The sequence below is a fragment of the Topomyia yanbarensis genome, chromosome 1 (assembly GCF_030247195.1).
Source record: "Topomyia yanbarensis strain Yona2022 chromosome 1, ASM3024719v1, whole genome shotgun sequence".
NCBI classification, from domain to species: domain Eukaryota; kingdom Metazoa; phylum Arthropoda; class Insecta; order Diptera; family Culicidae; genus Topomyia; species Topomyia yanbarensis.
This window is the reverse complement of record NC_080670.1, coordinates 138,620,252-138,636,092: the sequence shown is the minus strand read 5'-3', so window position 1 is coordinate 138,636,092 and position 15,841 is coordinate 138,620,252. Positions and strand designations below refer to the sequence as shown.

The window sequence follows — 15,841 nt, the reverse complement described above, 5'->3', positions numbered from 1 at the left end:
GTTGCGTTGCCGGCAGTGTTGCTTTTGGTTGATATGAAGAGATGATTTTTTGTCCGAAAGCTACCGCATGGTATATTTTATGCATCTAATCTATCTTCTGTAGATTGTTTACGTTGTTCGATAGGGTAAATGTTTGCTGGGAGAAAACGTTTGAAAGGGTTTTTTTTGTTTTCCTTAAACTCCTATAACTGCGTAACGTGCGAATACACAGGAACGGAGTTTTCTGCAGTATTCTCTTTTTATTATATACATATTTACTGATTTGTTTGTTATTTGTTTGAATAATACTTGCGCTACATAGCCGCATAGAATCCAGCAACGGGAAGTCTTCCGGAACTCGAAAAATTCAACTCATTTATTGCGTAATGCAGCATCCTTCGGGTACCGAAAAAAACTTATTTCAGCTATTAGAGCGGAATTATAAGGCCGATTCGCACAAAATTTTCCAATGCATTCATTTCTTATTTTCAAAATAAAAGTTATGATAATAAAGTCACGCTAAACTTCGTTCGCAATAAGTGGTGCTAGTTTTTTATCGCGATATTTACCGTTTGCCTTTTTTCCTCTGCATATCTCTCCCTAGAGGATAACTAATTCCCAAGCTCAGTTCACGATTGAGAATATTTTAAACAGCCCCCTGGCAACCCTATACCAACATATGAAGTTTGACAGCGACATACATATATGGGGCGTTATATCTATAAAGCCCCAAACAAACAATTATTTTCGACGCTACGCACAATATTCAAGCATTCCAAACGTCGTTTTGTATCTTGCGGGATGATTAAAGGGCGAACACGAAATTATTGCGACACATTCAACAGGGCATAACTTTTTTACCATTGGGTAAAAATCAACCAAATTTTGCACACTTTCTCATTGATGTGTATTGCTTACATGCTGTCAAACTCGAAGTCGTGTCGAACTCTGTCAAACTCGAAGTCGATTCAACGAAAATGGAGGTGAACCAACGCGAGTCGAGCGAACAAATTTTTTCCAAACACCTGGAATTTCCTGACCTGTCGCACCGGCAGTTGGGAAAAATGTTGAATATTCACCATTCAACCGTCTCCAGAGTTTTGAAGCTGTTCCGGGAGCGGTTGGCGTTGGACCACGGCAAAGGAGCTGGAAGAAAACCGGGACCGGAGAACAAAAAGACGGAGGGAAAGGTGAAGCGGATGATTAAAGTAAATCCCAACGTCTCAAGCCGTGATTTGGCTAAAAAGATCGGCATGTCGCAAAGCTACGTCCAGAATGCAAAGAAGAGAGCTGGACTACATACATACAAGGTACAGAACTTCCCCAACCGCGATGAGCGGCAAAAATCGACGGCTAAAACTCGGGCACGGAAGCTCTACGAGAAGATGCTAACAAAATATGGCTGCTGTGTGATGGACGACGAAACGTACATAAAAGCCGATTTTAAGCAAATTCCGGGGTTGGAGTTTTTCACCGGCAAGAGCAAGTTCCACGTGGACGACAAATTTAAGAAGAAGAAAATGTCGAAGTTCTCCTCCAAATATCTCATTTGGCAGGCCATCTGCTCTTGCGGACTGAGGAGTGAGCCTTTCGTGACAAAGGGCACAGTAAATGGCGAGATCTACAAATCTGAGTGCATCGAGAAGCGCCTTTTACCGTTCTTGCAGCAGCACGACGAAGCTCCGCTATTTTGGCCAGATTTGGCATCATGCCACTATTCTAAAAGTGTTCTGGAGTGGTATGAGGCCAATTCTGTCCATTTTGTTCCAAAGGACATGAATCCGTCAAACTGTCCGTAGCTGCGCCCGGTGGAGCAGTACTGGGCAATGATGAAGCGGGAACTTCGGAAGAGCAAGCAGACAGTCAAAGACGAGAAGGACATGTTAAGAAAATGGAAAAAAAAACTGAGAAACTGTTATCGGATGACACTGTAAAGACTTTGATGGAGGGCATCAAGCGAAAATGCGTTTAATTTTACACTCAAGGCTCCATCGATTAACTTTTCTTTTGATTTTTGAAGCAAATATATGTATAAAACTACCCTAAAATTTTGGTTTGATTTTAAACATTATAAGAAAATTGGCATGACATTTTCGGTGTCGCAATAATTTCGTGTTCGCCCTTTAGATGTTATATTATTGAGGAAATCGGCACTTCGTAACCAAATACAGCTTCCAATTATTCGATTCAAAATTATTGTTTTTATTTTCATGGCAGTGATGCTGGCTGTACAGAGGCGCTTTCCGTGACAGGGGCTGGGGAGGGATTGAGTAGCCCTAGAATGTTGTCGTTGGTGGTTGAGTGGACATTCTTATTTCTACTAGCTGAGCGAGAGAATGACCGTTCTGAGCTATGCTTGTGCGTCTTATATGATATGATTTTCGTCATACTTTGGGCAGGTTTAGCATCACTTAGACTATCAGCACCAGTGCGTAAGCAAATGCGTGTGAATTTTGATTACGCTAAACGATAATAATATATTTATACCCGTTTTTGCACTGATCATTGGTAAATAGGTTGCCAAAATAATAATCTGTTTTCACACCGGTAGTTGTTATTATAGTTACGTTACATTTGTTTTACAATCATGTAATAAAATAATCGCTTCTTAATTATATGGATTTATTTCAGTGAAAAAAAATTGCTGAAGAGAAAATATATCTGTTTATTGAATTCAATAAAATCGTTTCAGTAACAATAATTTTTTTATTGAAATGATTGCAAAATTATTCAAACTGGAAATGTTCATTGAGATTAAAAGTTAATTATTGTTTCAATGCAAAAAATGTTCGTACCATTAATTTTACCGTTTGAAACAATAAGCATTGTATAATTGAATTTAATAAGACATTCTTTTGTTCAAATATGCTAAAATTTTCTATGTAATAACAATTTCGAGAAATTTGATGGGCTCGGGACGGACGACGAATTCTATAACTAATATTTGCCCGGCAGTTATTGTCCAAAGCACATACTACGACGGCTCCGAATCAGGAGTGCAATGAAGAGGATCTCATCCTGGATATTACAAACAGACTTGCGGTGGAAGAAGTATAAATATATATATATATATATATATATATATATATATATATATATATATATATATATATATATATATATATATATATATATATATATATATATATATATATATATATATATATATATATATATATATATATATATATATATATATATATATATATATATATATATATATATATATATATATGTGATAATTTAACTCAAACCGAGGAGTCCCGTAAGCTCCGTGCGATAAACTTCTCCCTCTCTGTTAAACATTCAAGCATTTGACTTTTTGGCCTTCGGGCTAATGGCTATTTGGCCTATTGACTTTTCGGCCTAATGCCCATTTGGTCTAATGTCCATTCTGCCTAATGTCTAGTCGGCCGAATTGCCTTTGAGCTAACCGCCTTCGGCCTAATGGCCGAACAGCACACCTTTTAATAGTGTGAAGTGTATGTGTATTGAGATATTTGACGTTTAAAATACACACACTGAGCTCTCGCATTTTTTTTACTACCGTCTTCCCCTTATGCCCAGAAGTGGTTCGTTTGCCTCCCAATTCGCCGTCCAATTTTTATTTGGTGTACCATCTCTGGGCTTGCTAGCAACTAACTAAGACATAAACCCCATAAACTACGAAAATATTTGTTTAGAGAACTGAATATATTCCATATGTATTAAATTGCGCACATTACGTTGATCTCTGTCATTCACTAAGCCTATCAGCACCAGTGCGTAAGCAAATGCGTGTGTATTTTGATTACGCTGAACGATAATAATATATTTCGACACTCGTTTTGACATTAAAAATGTCTTACTCCACTATCTGGGGCTGGGTGTCATTCTAAATTTTGAAAATCTCCTATGTAACGAAACTATGTTTGGTTTGTACGGTTATAACTTCGCAATCAGTTGATGGATTTCAATAATTTATACACCAATCGATTCAGAAATACTTGACTTGAATATAGTTGCTAATAAGTTTGATGTACTATAGAATATATATCTATATATATATATATATATATATATATATATATATATATATATATATATATATATATATATATATATATATATATATATATATATATATATATATATATATATATATATATATATATATATATATATATATATATATATATATATATATATATATATATATATATATATATATATATATATATATATATATATATATATATATATATATATATATATATATATCATCGCATCAATTAAATGCAGTAAATACGGAATGTTCGCCATCATCATCACAGTGTGAGGCATGCCGCTTTCAACATTCGTGTTTTCGGTAGTTTCGACACTTTCCTTAGAAGAAGAAAAAGACGAGTTTGCTGTTGAGCACAGTGTTTTCCAAGAATTAGATAATGATGGTAGACTTTCCAATACAAAAAAGACTGCGACAGAATTATTAATGTATTGTCAAAATTTTAATAGGATGAAAAGTCCAGCCAAAATGGCAGAAATTCATAAACGTATATTAGGTTCGTCATTTTTGGTTATATTAGGAACTGAAACTAGCTGGGACGATAGCGTAAAAAGTGAAGAAATTTTCGGCAGTGGTTTTAATGTATTCAGAGACGATCGAAATCTTCATGAATCTCAAAAGAAGTCTGGCGGGGGAGTTCTTGTGGGTATTTCGGCTCAATTTAATTCAGAAATTCTAGTCACAGTAAAGTTTAAGGAGTTTGAACATATGTGGGTTAAATCAAACATTGCCGGCGAAATGCATGTTTTTGCCTCTGTATATTTCCCACCAGAGCATGCTAATATAACATCGTACGAAGCTTTTTTCCAAATTGCTGAACAAATTTTATCTGAACTCCCAGCCGAGGTTAAAGTTCACATTTACGGAGACTTTAACCAACGCAACGCAGATTTTATTCCGGACTCTGAAAACGAACATATTTTAATCCCAGTCGTGGGAGAAAACGAAACATTGCAGTATATTTTCGACAAAACTGCTAGCATAGGACTAAATCAAATAAATCACGTAAAAAATCGACAGAATTGCTATCTCGATCTTTTATTTACAAACATTCAGGAAGACTTCTGTGTATCTGAATCTCTAACTCCTTTGTGGAAAAATGAAGCATTTCATACTGCTATTGAATTTTCCTTATTCATCCATGAAATTCAAAAATCCAGCGATTGTGACTTTGAGGAAGTCTTTGAATACCATAAAGCCAATTATGACAATATCAGGCGGAAGCTAAGTACTGTCGACTGGCAAAATAGCCTTAGAAATGAAGGAAATATTGTAACCGCAGTAGACGTATTTTACAAAATTATTTTCAAGATAATTTATGAAGAGGTGCCTATTAAGAAAAAAAGACGTTTGGTATAATAGACAAATTAAGAGTTTGAAAAATAGGAAGCAAAAAGCCCATAAGCTATATAAGAAAAACCAAAATAATGAGAACTTGGAAAAATATTTCGACATTTGCGATAAACTAAATATGGCCATAGATTCTGCACTTGCGGATTATAACTCAAAAACGGAACAGCAGATCAAATCTTGTCCAAAGAATTTTTTCAACTACGTCAAAACTAAATTAAAATCAGACAATTTCCCATCAACAATGCACTTGGATGACAACGTACGTGATAGCTCGGAAGAAATCTGCAACCTATTTGCAACATTCTTCCAAGAAATATATACGACTTTTTCTGAACAAGACCGTGATCGCGATTACTTCGCTTTTCTTCCCGATTTTCCTTTGGATATTAGTGTCAATCATGTCATAGTGGAAGACATTTTCAATTCTCTAAAACATTTAGATGTATCAAAAGGTTCTGGCCCTGATGGAATCCCACCATTATTTATGAAAAACCTAGCAACCGAGTTAACTGCCCCGTTGTTCTGGCTGTTTAATATGTCTTTGCAATCTGGACAGTTCCCTAAAATATGGAAAAAATCTTTTTTAGTGCCTATATATAAATCTGGCAAAAAATCTTACGTACGTAATTATCGTGGGATAGCCATAATCTCCTGTATTCCGAAACTATTCGAATCAATCATTAACGAAAAAATATTTCTTCAAATGAAAAACAGAATTTCCAACCTCCAGCATGGCTTCTTCAAAGGTCGTTCGACCTCAACAAACTTACTAGAATTTATTAATTATACACTGATTGCAATGGATAATGGAAACTACGTGGAGGCACTTTATACAGACTTTAGTAAAGCATTTGATCGCATTGACATCCCAATGTTACTTTATAAATTGACAAAGATCGGCATTGAGCCTGGGCTACTTACATGGTTAGCATCATATCTCTCCGAACGTCAGCAAATAATTAAATTTAAAGGAAAGCAATCTAATCCAATTAAAGTCACCTCAGGAGTTCCACAAGGCTCTCATTTAGGCCCTCTATTGTTTATTTTATACGTGAACGATATCTCCTTCATTCTCAAAAAACTGAAAATACTAATTTATGCGGACGATATGAAACTTTATTTGGAGATAAGAAATGCCGAGGATATTAATACATTTCAAAACGAAATACAAATTTTCCACATGTGGTGTCAAAAAAGCCTCTTACAACTGAACGTGAAAAAGTGTAATTCAATAACCTTTAGTCGAAAACGACAAACACCGAATGTTGAGATTACCTTAGGAAATCAGACTGTAGTAAAGTGTGAAAGAATTAGGGATTTAGGTGTTATATTAGATTCAAAGCTAAATTTTATTGATCATTATAACACAATTATACACAAAGCTAACAACATGCTCAGTTTTATAAAACGCTTTAGCTATCATTTTGAAGATCCTTATACAATAAAAATATTATATATTGCATATGTTAGGTCGATATTGGAATATTGCAGTATTATTTGGTGCCCTTTTTCAAGCAGACATGAAGAACGAATAGAATCGGTACAAAAACAGTTTTTATTATTTGCCCTTCGTAAATTAGGATGGACAGCATTCCCTCTGCCATCTTATGAAGCACGCTGCTTGCTTATCAATATTCAAACATTAAAGGAGCGTCGCGAATTTGCAATGCTCTCATTCATTAATAATATCGTTTCGCATCGTATCGATTCAGCTGAAATTTTATCCAAATTGAACTTTTATGCACCTTCACGACAGCTACGAAATCGAAGTATATTTTCAATAACTCCTTTTCGCACAAACTATGCAAAATATAGCCCCATAAATCGAATGATGTCTATTTATAATCACTATTGCGACTCAATTGATTTTACAATGTCTAAACTGAAACTAAAGCAATATTTTATACACAAAAGAAATTCTAACGCGTAAGAGGATGATTCTGTAAAAGCCGAAATTGCTTCATTTATACTAAATTCACGAAATATACACATTAGTAATTAAGGAAATCTGTAGTCTACATAGATTGACGAAATAAATAAATAAACTATATATATATATATATATATATATATATATATATATATATATATATATATATATATATATATATATATATATATATATATATATATATATATATATATATATATATATATATATATATATATATATATATATATATATATATATATATATATATATATATATATATATATATATATATATATATATATATATATATATATATATATATATATATATATATATACATTCTATTGAAAATCGGTTGAATTGAAAATGAATAAAATTCACGAAAAAGGGGGAAATATGCATACACGAGGCGGCTATTCCGAGCAGAGCCGGCAATACAGATTTACATTTAAGAGGTCAATTAAACAAGGAAAAGTTATAAATATATGTGCTGAATTTCCTTTTTGCCTTATCATTCGATACTTGATGGTCGACGAGTAGTGTACGGACGATTCTCATAAACAAAAGGCCAATAATTGCCGCTGTACTGTAAGAAACAAACAGATTCTTGCGTAGTTTGGGAAATAATCATAACAATTGCGTAGCAGATTCCGTAGAGGATACGATTACCGTAAATTTTGATAGAAATGATTTTGTAAAAGCATTAATTAGCCGAGGGATTCCATGAGAAACCGGCCGACCGCAAAATATGACCATCGTCGATTCGAACGAAACTTTGCAGGTGTGTTCGCTGTATGAATCTCCATGATATTCTCTGGCAATTGGAATATTTTGATACAAGAGTAATTTTTCAAAAGGGCGTAAACGTTTCTACGTGTACGAATTTCAATTTTTTTTTGTTCGATTGCTGTATTTTATACAGCAAAACTATCTGAGAACAAGTTACAGGGAATGAATACTTCTGTCCGAAAAAAATATACACTGAAAAAAATGTTGTGTCATTTTTCAAAAAAAAAAAACAAAAATTTATGATAAAAATTTGAATTGCGAAAAAACCCATTTTTTAATTTTTTTATATTTTGTTATCAAAAACCTAATGAGAAAAGAAACATTTTGATTGTGATTGCATGATGGAGAAAAAATCGGTAAAAAAGTTTTTCTAGCAATAACTTCGTACATGTTTTTAAATTTCATACTAATAGACATACAAAATTGTAATTTTATTACAGAATATAATTCTAAGCACCATTTAAAATCAAAATGCATTTAACAAAAATCTTCCAAAATGCGATAGTTTTCGAGATATTTGAAATTTTGCTACTTCAAAAACAATTAAATCGTGTAATTATGCTCTTTTTAAAAGTTATTCGCGTTACCCCATCAAAAAATGTCAAAAATTTAATGTTTATCGTTTTAAAAACGTAAAAGCAACCTTTTTAATGTATTTGGATCATGAAGAAGCTTTCAATAAAAAAGTTTTCCTAACACCACTTTTTGACATTTTTTTATAATTCTTACTATTTGCAGTCAAAAATACAATTTTCTTTTTGAATATGATTCTAAACGCCATTTTAAATCGAAATGCTTTTAACAAAAAATTTCTAAAATGTAGTAGTTCTCGAGATATTTTAACTTTTGTTTTAACAACACAATTATTTTGTTTTGTTACGACCTTTTCATAAGTTAGTCGCGTTTCTCCATCAATAATAATAGGTTTTTTAAAAGGCCCGTAAACTTTCGTCCAACTTTCTCTTTGACATCAAGGCGATATTGTAAACCATTTGAAAGTTACATGAAAGCAACCAAAATATATTTCAACCATAGGGTCTGTTGATTAAACTGTATAGCTGAATCATATGTTGGTTGTTTTCATGTAACTTTAAAATGTTTCACAATATCGCCTTGATGTCAAAGAGAAAGTTGCAGTAAGGTTTACGGGCCTTTTGAAAAACCTATTATTGTTAATGGAGAAACGCGAATAACTTATGAAAAGGTCGTAATAAAACAAAATAATTGTGTTGTTAATACAAAAGTTAAAATATCTCGAGAACTACCACATTTTAGAAAATTTTTGTTAAGAGCAGTTCGATTTAAAATTGCGTTTAGAATCATATTCAAAAAGAAAATTGTATTTTTGACTGCAAATAGTAAGAATTATAAAAAAATGTCAAAAATTGGTGTTAGGAAAACTTTTTTATTGAAAGCTTCTCCATGATCCAAATACATTAAAAAGGTTGCTTTTACGTTTTTAAAACGATAAACATTAAATTTTTGACATTTTTTGATGGGGTAACGCGAATAACTTTTAAAAAGAGCATAATTACACGATTTAATTGTTTTTGAAGTAGCAAAATTTCAAATATCTCGAAAACTATCGCATTTTGGAAGATTTTTGTTAAATGCATTTTGATTTTAAATGGTGCTTAGAATTATATTCTGTAATAGAATTACAATTTTGTATGTCTATTAGTATGAAATTTAAAAACATGTACGAAGTAATTGTTAGGAAAACTTTTTTACCAATTTTTTCTCCATCATGCAATCACATTCAAAATGTTTCTTTTCTCTTTAGGTTTTTGGTAACAAAATATAAAAAATTTAAAAAAATGGGTTTTTTTCGCAATTTAAATTTTTATCATAAATTTTTGTTTTTTGAAAAATGACACAACATTTTTTTCAGTGTGTATTTTTTTCAGACAGAAGTATTTATTCCCTGTAACTCGTTCTCAGATAGTTTTGCTGTATAAAATACAGTAATCGAACAAAAAAAAATTGAAATTCATACACGTAGAAACGTTTACGCCCTTTTGAAAAGTTGCTCTTGAGTCAAAATAATCTTATTACCTGTGGAAAATATTTAGTCTTGCATGACGGTGAAACGTGTAAAGTTTCATTGGAATCTAAGATGGTCGGTCACGATTTTAAAGATTTTCGGACGGATCTTCGTGGAATTCCTCAGCTGTGCTTTGATTGGTGGTTTACTTGTTAGCGCCGCCTTTTTGATGATGAACCACATCTGAGATAGGTAAAGATAGGTAAGCAGCAGCAAACAAAGGCGCTCTCAAAATTGCCTCCATCACTAGACGTGCACAGAAGTCGCATTGTTTTTGCAAGGATACGGCGATATATAATACACAACAAACGGTCATTATTAGGACTACAAAATCGTACTCAGAATTATAAATGAAATTTCCATTTTGTGCTTTGGAAAATAACTTTCCTCTTACCGGGTTAGTTATTTTCTATAATAATATCCGAAAAATGCACGATAAAACCAATTAACTGACCAATTGGACGGAATCAAGAAAATACATGACATTGACGGAAAAATGCTTCTAAGTGTTTGGTAACTGAAGTTGCCGATTTGGTTTCCAACGTCAATTATATGCGCTGTGCTGTACGGAACAAACAGATTTTTGCGCGATTTGTTGGGAAATAATCACAATTGTGTAGTAGATTCCGTAGAGGATACGATTACCGTAAATTTTGACAGAAATGATTTTGAAAGCGCATTAACTAGCCGTGCTTTGATTGGTGGTTTACTTGTTAGCACCGCCTTTTTGACGATGAACCACATCTGAGATACGCAAAACGAATTGTCTGTAGGAAAATGTTTTCAGTTTGCATTAGATCATCGTTGAAATCAGTTCTTTTATCGTCGGCGTCCGCTTCGTTAGTTCCTGGAAGGAACGCTCCCAGTTAGCAGCAACAAACAAAGGCGCTCTCAAAATTGCCTACATCACTAGACGCGTACAGAAGTCGCATTGTCATAGGCAAGGATACGGCGAAATAATATTAACAACAAACGGTCCTTATTAGGACCACAAAATCGTTCTCAGAAGAATTACAAATGAAATTTCTATTTCGAGCTTTGGTAAATAACTTCCCTCTTATCGGGTTAGTTATCTTCTATAATAATATCCAAAAAATGTGCGATAAAACAAATAAACTGACTAATTGGATGGAAGCAAGAAAATACCACGTATACCCTATCCCATTTGTATTGAACTGACATAAGTCAACATTTCAGCGGGCACATAAATTATGGGCCCCACTGACAGTTCAAATTGTTCTTCTTGTTTTGCTCAAAGCTCGATTTTCACTAGTCAGATACCGTACGGCATGACTCAATTTTTAGACATTTGTTAAAAAACGAATATATTGGATAGATAATAGACCTTTCTCGTCAAAAAATTTTATATGCGGAAGGGCTTCCTTTTTCATACCCAAATCGATTCCGCATATTGCCGCCGTGATTTTTGGACTCTAACTATTGAAAAAATCATAAATGCTTCGAAATGCCAATTTCACCCCATATTCTCATGTCCTATCTTTCATCAATTCCCCACATTTTACACCATTTAAATGAATTCCGAGTGGGGAATATAAAATATGTTATCTTTCTCGCTCTCATTCCGGAACGACTTGGAGCGACTAGTCGCATTTCATTCTAGCACAGCTAGAACAGTTCATTCAAATCTGTCAAAACTGGTTTTGACTCCCCGTCTCCGCATCAACGTTGCCAGATATATAGATTTTTATACAGTATACTGAAGAAGCCTCTAACCGCTTCTTTTGTTTTTTGTCGATTAGTACTGATTTTTTTACTGATAAGACTTCTCAATATCACAAATCAATCAGATGGATACTTAATGTTAAATGATCACTATAATTTTCCGCTTGCGTGTACCGGTAAATACTGATTTTTTATTCAAAAATATACCGATATCATGTAAAACCATCTGACCACACTGCCTCGCCGCAGAGCAAAACAAAATGTCGCTAACTGCCGTGTTTCGTAAATCAAAACTCATAGTGTTTATATGTTTCCGTGGTGTTACCTATCGGCCCCCAGATGACAATCTAGGAAATTCCGGTTCGGAGTTGCGTGAAATAATATGTTGTAGAGGTAAGTTTACACTATAGGAATGATGAGTTTTATACACAAAGCATTATTTTTCATTGAAGATTCTGGATAAACCTACCATAAAATAAATGCTTTCATTTGCTGGCCCGTCAAAGGTTAAGCTAAGCTGATGCCAAGCAAAAGTTGGAAACTAGCAAATATTCGAAAATTGATGGTCCGCAAGGATGGAAACGTTTTAGATGAAAGTGATTGTTGAATATTCCATTGAAGCTGAAAAGTGAATGACGACGGAAACCACTGATGGGATAACAGAACACACTGCCACCGATGACCAACCGGGACCAATTGAACAAGCAACCTGATGCAGTGTTTACGCAACATCTGGACACAAGGGAAGTCGGATGGTAAGATATCTCGAAGCAACGTGTTGGGTAGAAATATCAGCTATGCTTTTGATTCCAGGCGAATCAAACTTGCACTACGAATGGGAAACAGTTGCACTATTCCGCTGTCGATGGAAGATGTAAATCCGGTGGGTACTCATCAATCCGGTAACGACGAGACTCGTGATCACTGCTGTCGTTTCCGTCGCCTGGTTCTGGACAGGTTGGAACAGGAAGTAAATGCAAGTTGAAATTTCAAAGATGTAGGGAGAAAATAAAACGTGTGCGTCAACCGGATTTAACCCTTAAAGGCGCAAATCAATTTTTTTAGAATTTTGTGAAAATCGTCTAACAGCTATATCACATTAATATAATAATTTTTAGACGATTTTCAGGATGTTGTTTTAAAATAACATTGCGCATTTAAGGGTTAAACCACCATATAAGGAAAGAAGAAGGAAATGGACGCTGATGCTGCCAACGGTGGATCAAATGAAAACTATAGGGGAGACTGAGGAGACTTGATCCCCGGGGAGACTTGATCCCATCATTGAAACTCAAAGGCGGATCAGAATACATTAATCGAATATACTAGAAAGTTGCGTAGTTTAATCTAAACATAAGTTTCTTTAACACAAAAAAATAAATTGGACATGTGTTACCGAATTTTTACCGATTTAAAGAAAAAAATCTCAGAAGAACAGAAGATTTATTTTCCAAATTTTCAAACTTTTATACAATTGATAAATTCACCCACTGCATCCTATACTTTTGCATACAGAAATACAGGAGAATGTCAATTATATGAATACGCTATGATTGAGCTGATTTTTTCGTTCAACTATATTTGTACTAAAGTTTGCTGAAATAGATGCTATGGGTTCACTTGATCCCTTCAAACTCGTGGAGATTTGATCCCCTTCGCCATGCTTCATACAAACTACTGAAAATAACCAAATTCAAACCAGAACAATTGAAGTCATTGTTGCCACAAAATAAACATGCCATAAACTTGTGTAAAATCTCTAACGGTTTCGAAGGTAGTTTGGATATCTAAACCAGGTGCGCTACTGTCGTCATGTTTTTTTTGTGGCTGAGTGCGACAGAAATGACAGCGGTTATTCCTCTACCCAGTCAAACTAGTCCGGAACCGATTCGGACTTCCAGCATGAATTCCAGCTCAAATGCGTCAACCGATAGAGTCGGAATCGGTTGTTTTCTTTGAGCTAGATTCCTTGCAGAATCCATCCAGGATTTCGAACCGGTTCCGGAATCGATTTGACGGATAGTTGGGATAGGTTGGTGTGGCGGCGCTAGTGTTTTTAGTATATTAATTCAAATGTTTACAAACGTTTTTTAAATATTTTTGTTCGATCATGGATGTCTGTTCTCTGTGGTTTCATCATACAAAAACTTAACTGTAAATGTTTACTACAGCACATAGCAACCATGCATCCCACATTTAACGTTCCTCAACTATAATAACGACAGAATTCCAAATAATTGCACAGAGATTTGGGGAATTCGTAATAAAAATTAGGTGAGAGATGGGTAATATGTAGTAACAAAAATAGTAACATCTAATCACAACAATTTAATCAATACCACAATACATTTATAACATTGAATGGAGTTAGGTACCTATTTTTGCCCTATTAGGAAGGGTACCACATAATTTCATTATTAATTTTATTTTTTCAGCTTCTTTGCTTTGTTATTAGGAGCCATTTTTTTATTTCGATTATGGAGGTTTTAGCCTTAAGGTCATTCGCCTCTTATTAAGAGCCAATATAATAACAAAATTGTCTTGAGAATGGTGAAAATCTTCTGTTTGAGCGCAGCAAAAACTCTAATCGAGTACCCCAATTATCGCAACACCATTTGAGCCAATGCGTTAAGCTTAGTATGCACCTCTTGCGAAATGAGGTCGCGAAATATTTTTCCTTCTTCCGTGCGAAATTTTGACATTTGCTCGCGAAAACTAGTCTGTGTATTTGCTGTTAGATGTCGCATTTGATTGAAAAACGACATCAGCTGTTGTTTATTTCTTTTTTATATTTCTGTTGTCATTTAAATGTTTTAAATGATGTATTTTATTAATTCATCACGGATGTGTATGAAATCGGTAACAATTGTAAACCTTTTTGCCATTCATGAAGCTCTCAGGGAAGTGACGTACTCAGCGTGAATCATATTTCGAGCACGATTAATCATAATGCTTATTTGTGACGGTTCCGGATGTCTCGGGGAAGTTCAGTCTGACCAATTTAGACTGCACAATTCCTGCAATCGGAAATTTAAATCATTGGCTGGCCATTTTCTATCTAAATTGGCTGCTTCTACCGGTTCTAGAAGACCCAGGGAAATGATCGAAATTCGCTCAAACCAAATCTATTGTAATTGTCCGAATCGTAGCTCTAAATCGTGGTTTGACCATTAAGAAGCAAATCTGATTGCCTTGGCCGCCTTTACCGCTTTCACAAGTCTTGGGGAAACTACCTTTCGAAACACGTTTCGGAATCCGGAAATATAACGCAAATATAACAACCGACTCCGACTCAATCGGTTTCAGGTCGAACCAAACCCTAGGCTTTAAACTCTGGCTGACGTTAAAAACCGATTATGATAACAATGGCTACTACTAAAGGTTCTGGAAGTCTCAGGGAATGCTACCAATAATCAGTACGGATACAAACCTATTTTTGGTATAACAAATGTGAGAATCGTAATTCAAATTTATTGCCATAAGTAATTCGTGGTAATTCTTATTGCATGAAACACTAGAGAGGTTTAAGGAATTGCGCATATTGCTACTACTTGTATTACTGCCGCAAGAAGCATAATTGTCCCATGTGTATAGGGATTCCCATAGCACATGGGACAGTTTTGCTTCTAGCGGCAGAATACCTCACACAAAAAATGCTGTTCAAGTCTGATATTACACCGAAAGTTAGACGAATTAACAGAATTCTAATTTGATGGTCAGATTGACCCTGTATGTATATTATGGAAAAGATGTTATAAGCCTTTTACAATCAGTCATAATACAATAATGCGTTATAATCCATTTAAAACGAGTGTATTGCTAGTTAGGCACTTTTCAATTAGCTAGGTCCTTTCATAATCAGTTCGGTCATAAAAATCAATTAGACCCTTTTATAAATTGTTGTAAAATCGCTATCAAAATTCTTCATAATCAAATGTTGCGTTATGTACGTGCTCGGGTAGATATTCGTTAATGGAAAACATGAAATTTCAATTTGTTACATTTTGCAGTTAGG

At 34.2% G+C, this 15,841-nt stretch overlaps 1 protein-coding gene and 1 long non-coding RNA gene across 5 annotated transcripts in view; both read left to right on the top strand.

Annotated features, from left to right (window-relative positions):
- Positions 1-15,841, top strand: part of LOC131693046 (uncharacterized) — a 182,436-nt gene that overhangs the window by 29,693 nt on the left and 136,902 nt on the right. The gene's annotated exons all lie outside the window — the stretch shown is intronic.
- Positions 11,994-13,705, top strand: LOC131694051 (uncharacterized). The gene is made up of 3 exons (XR_009306398.1): positions 11,994-12,219; positions 12,279-12,581; positions 12,640-13,705. It is a non-coding gene; the product is annotated as an uncharacterized LOC131694051 (long non-coding RNA).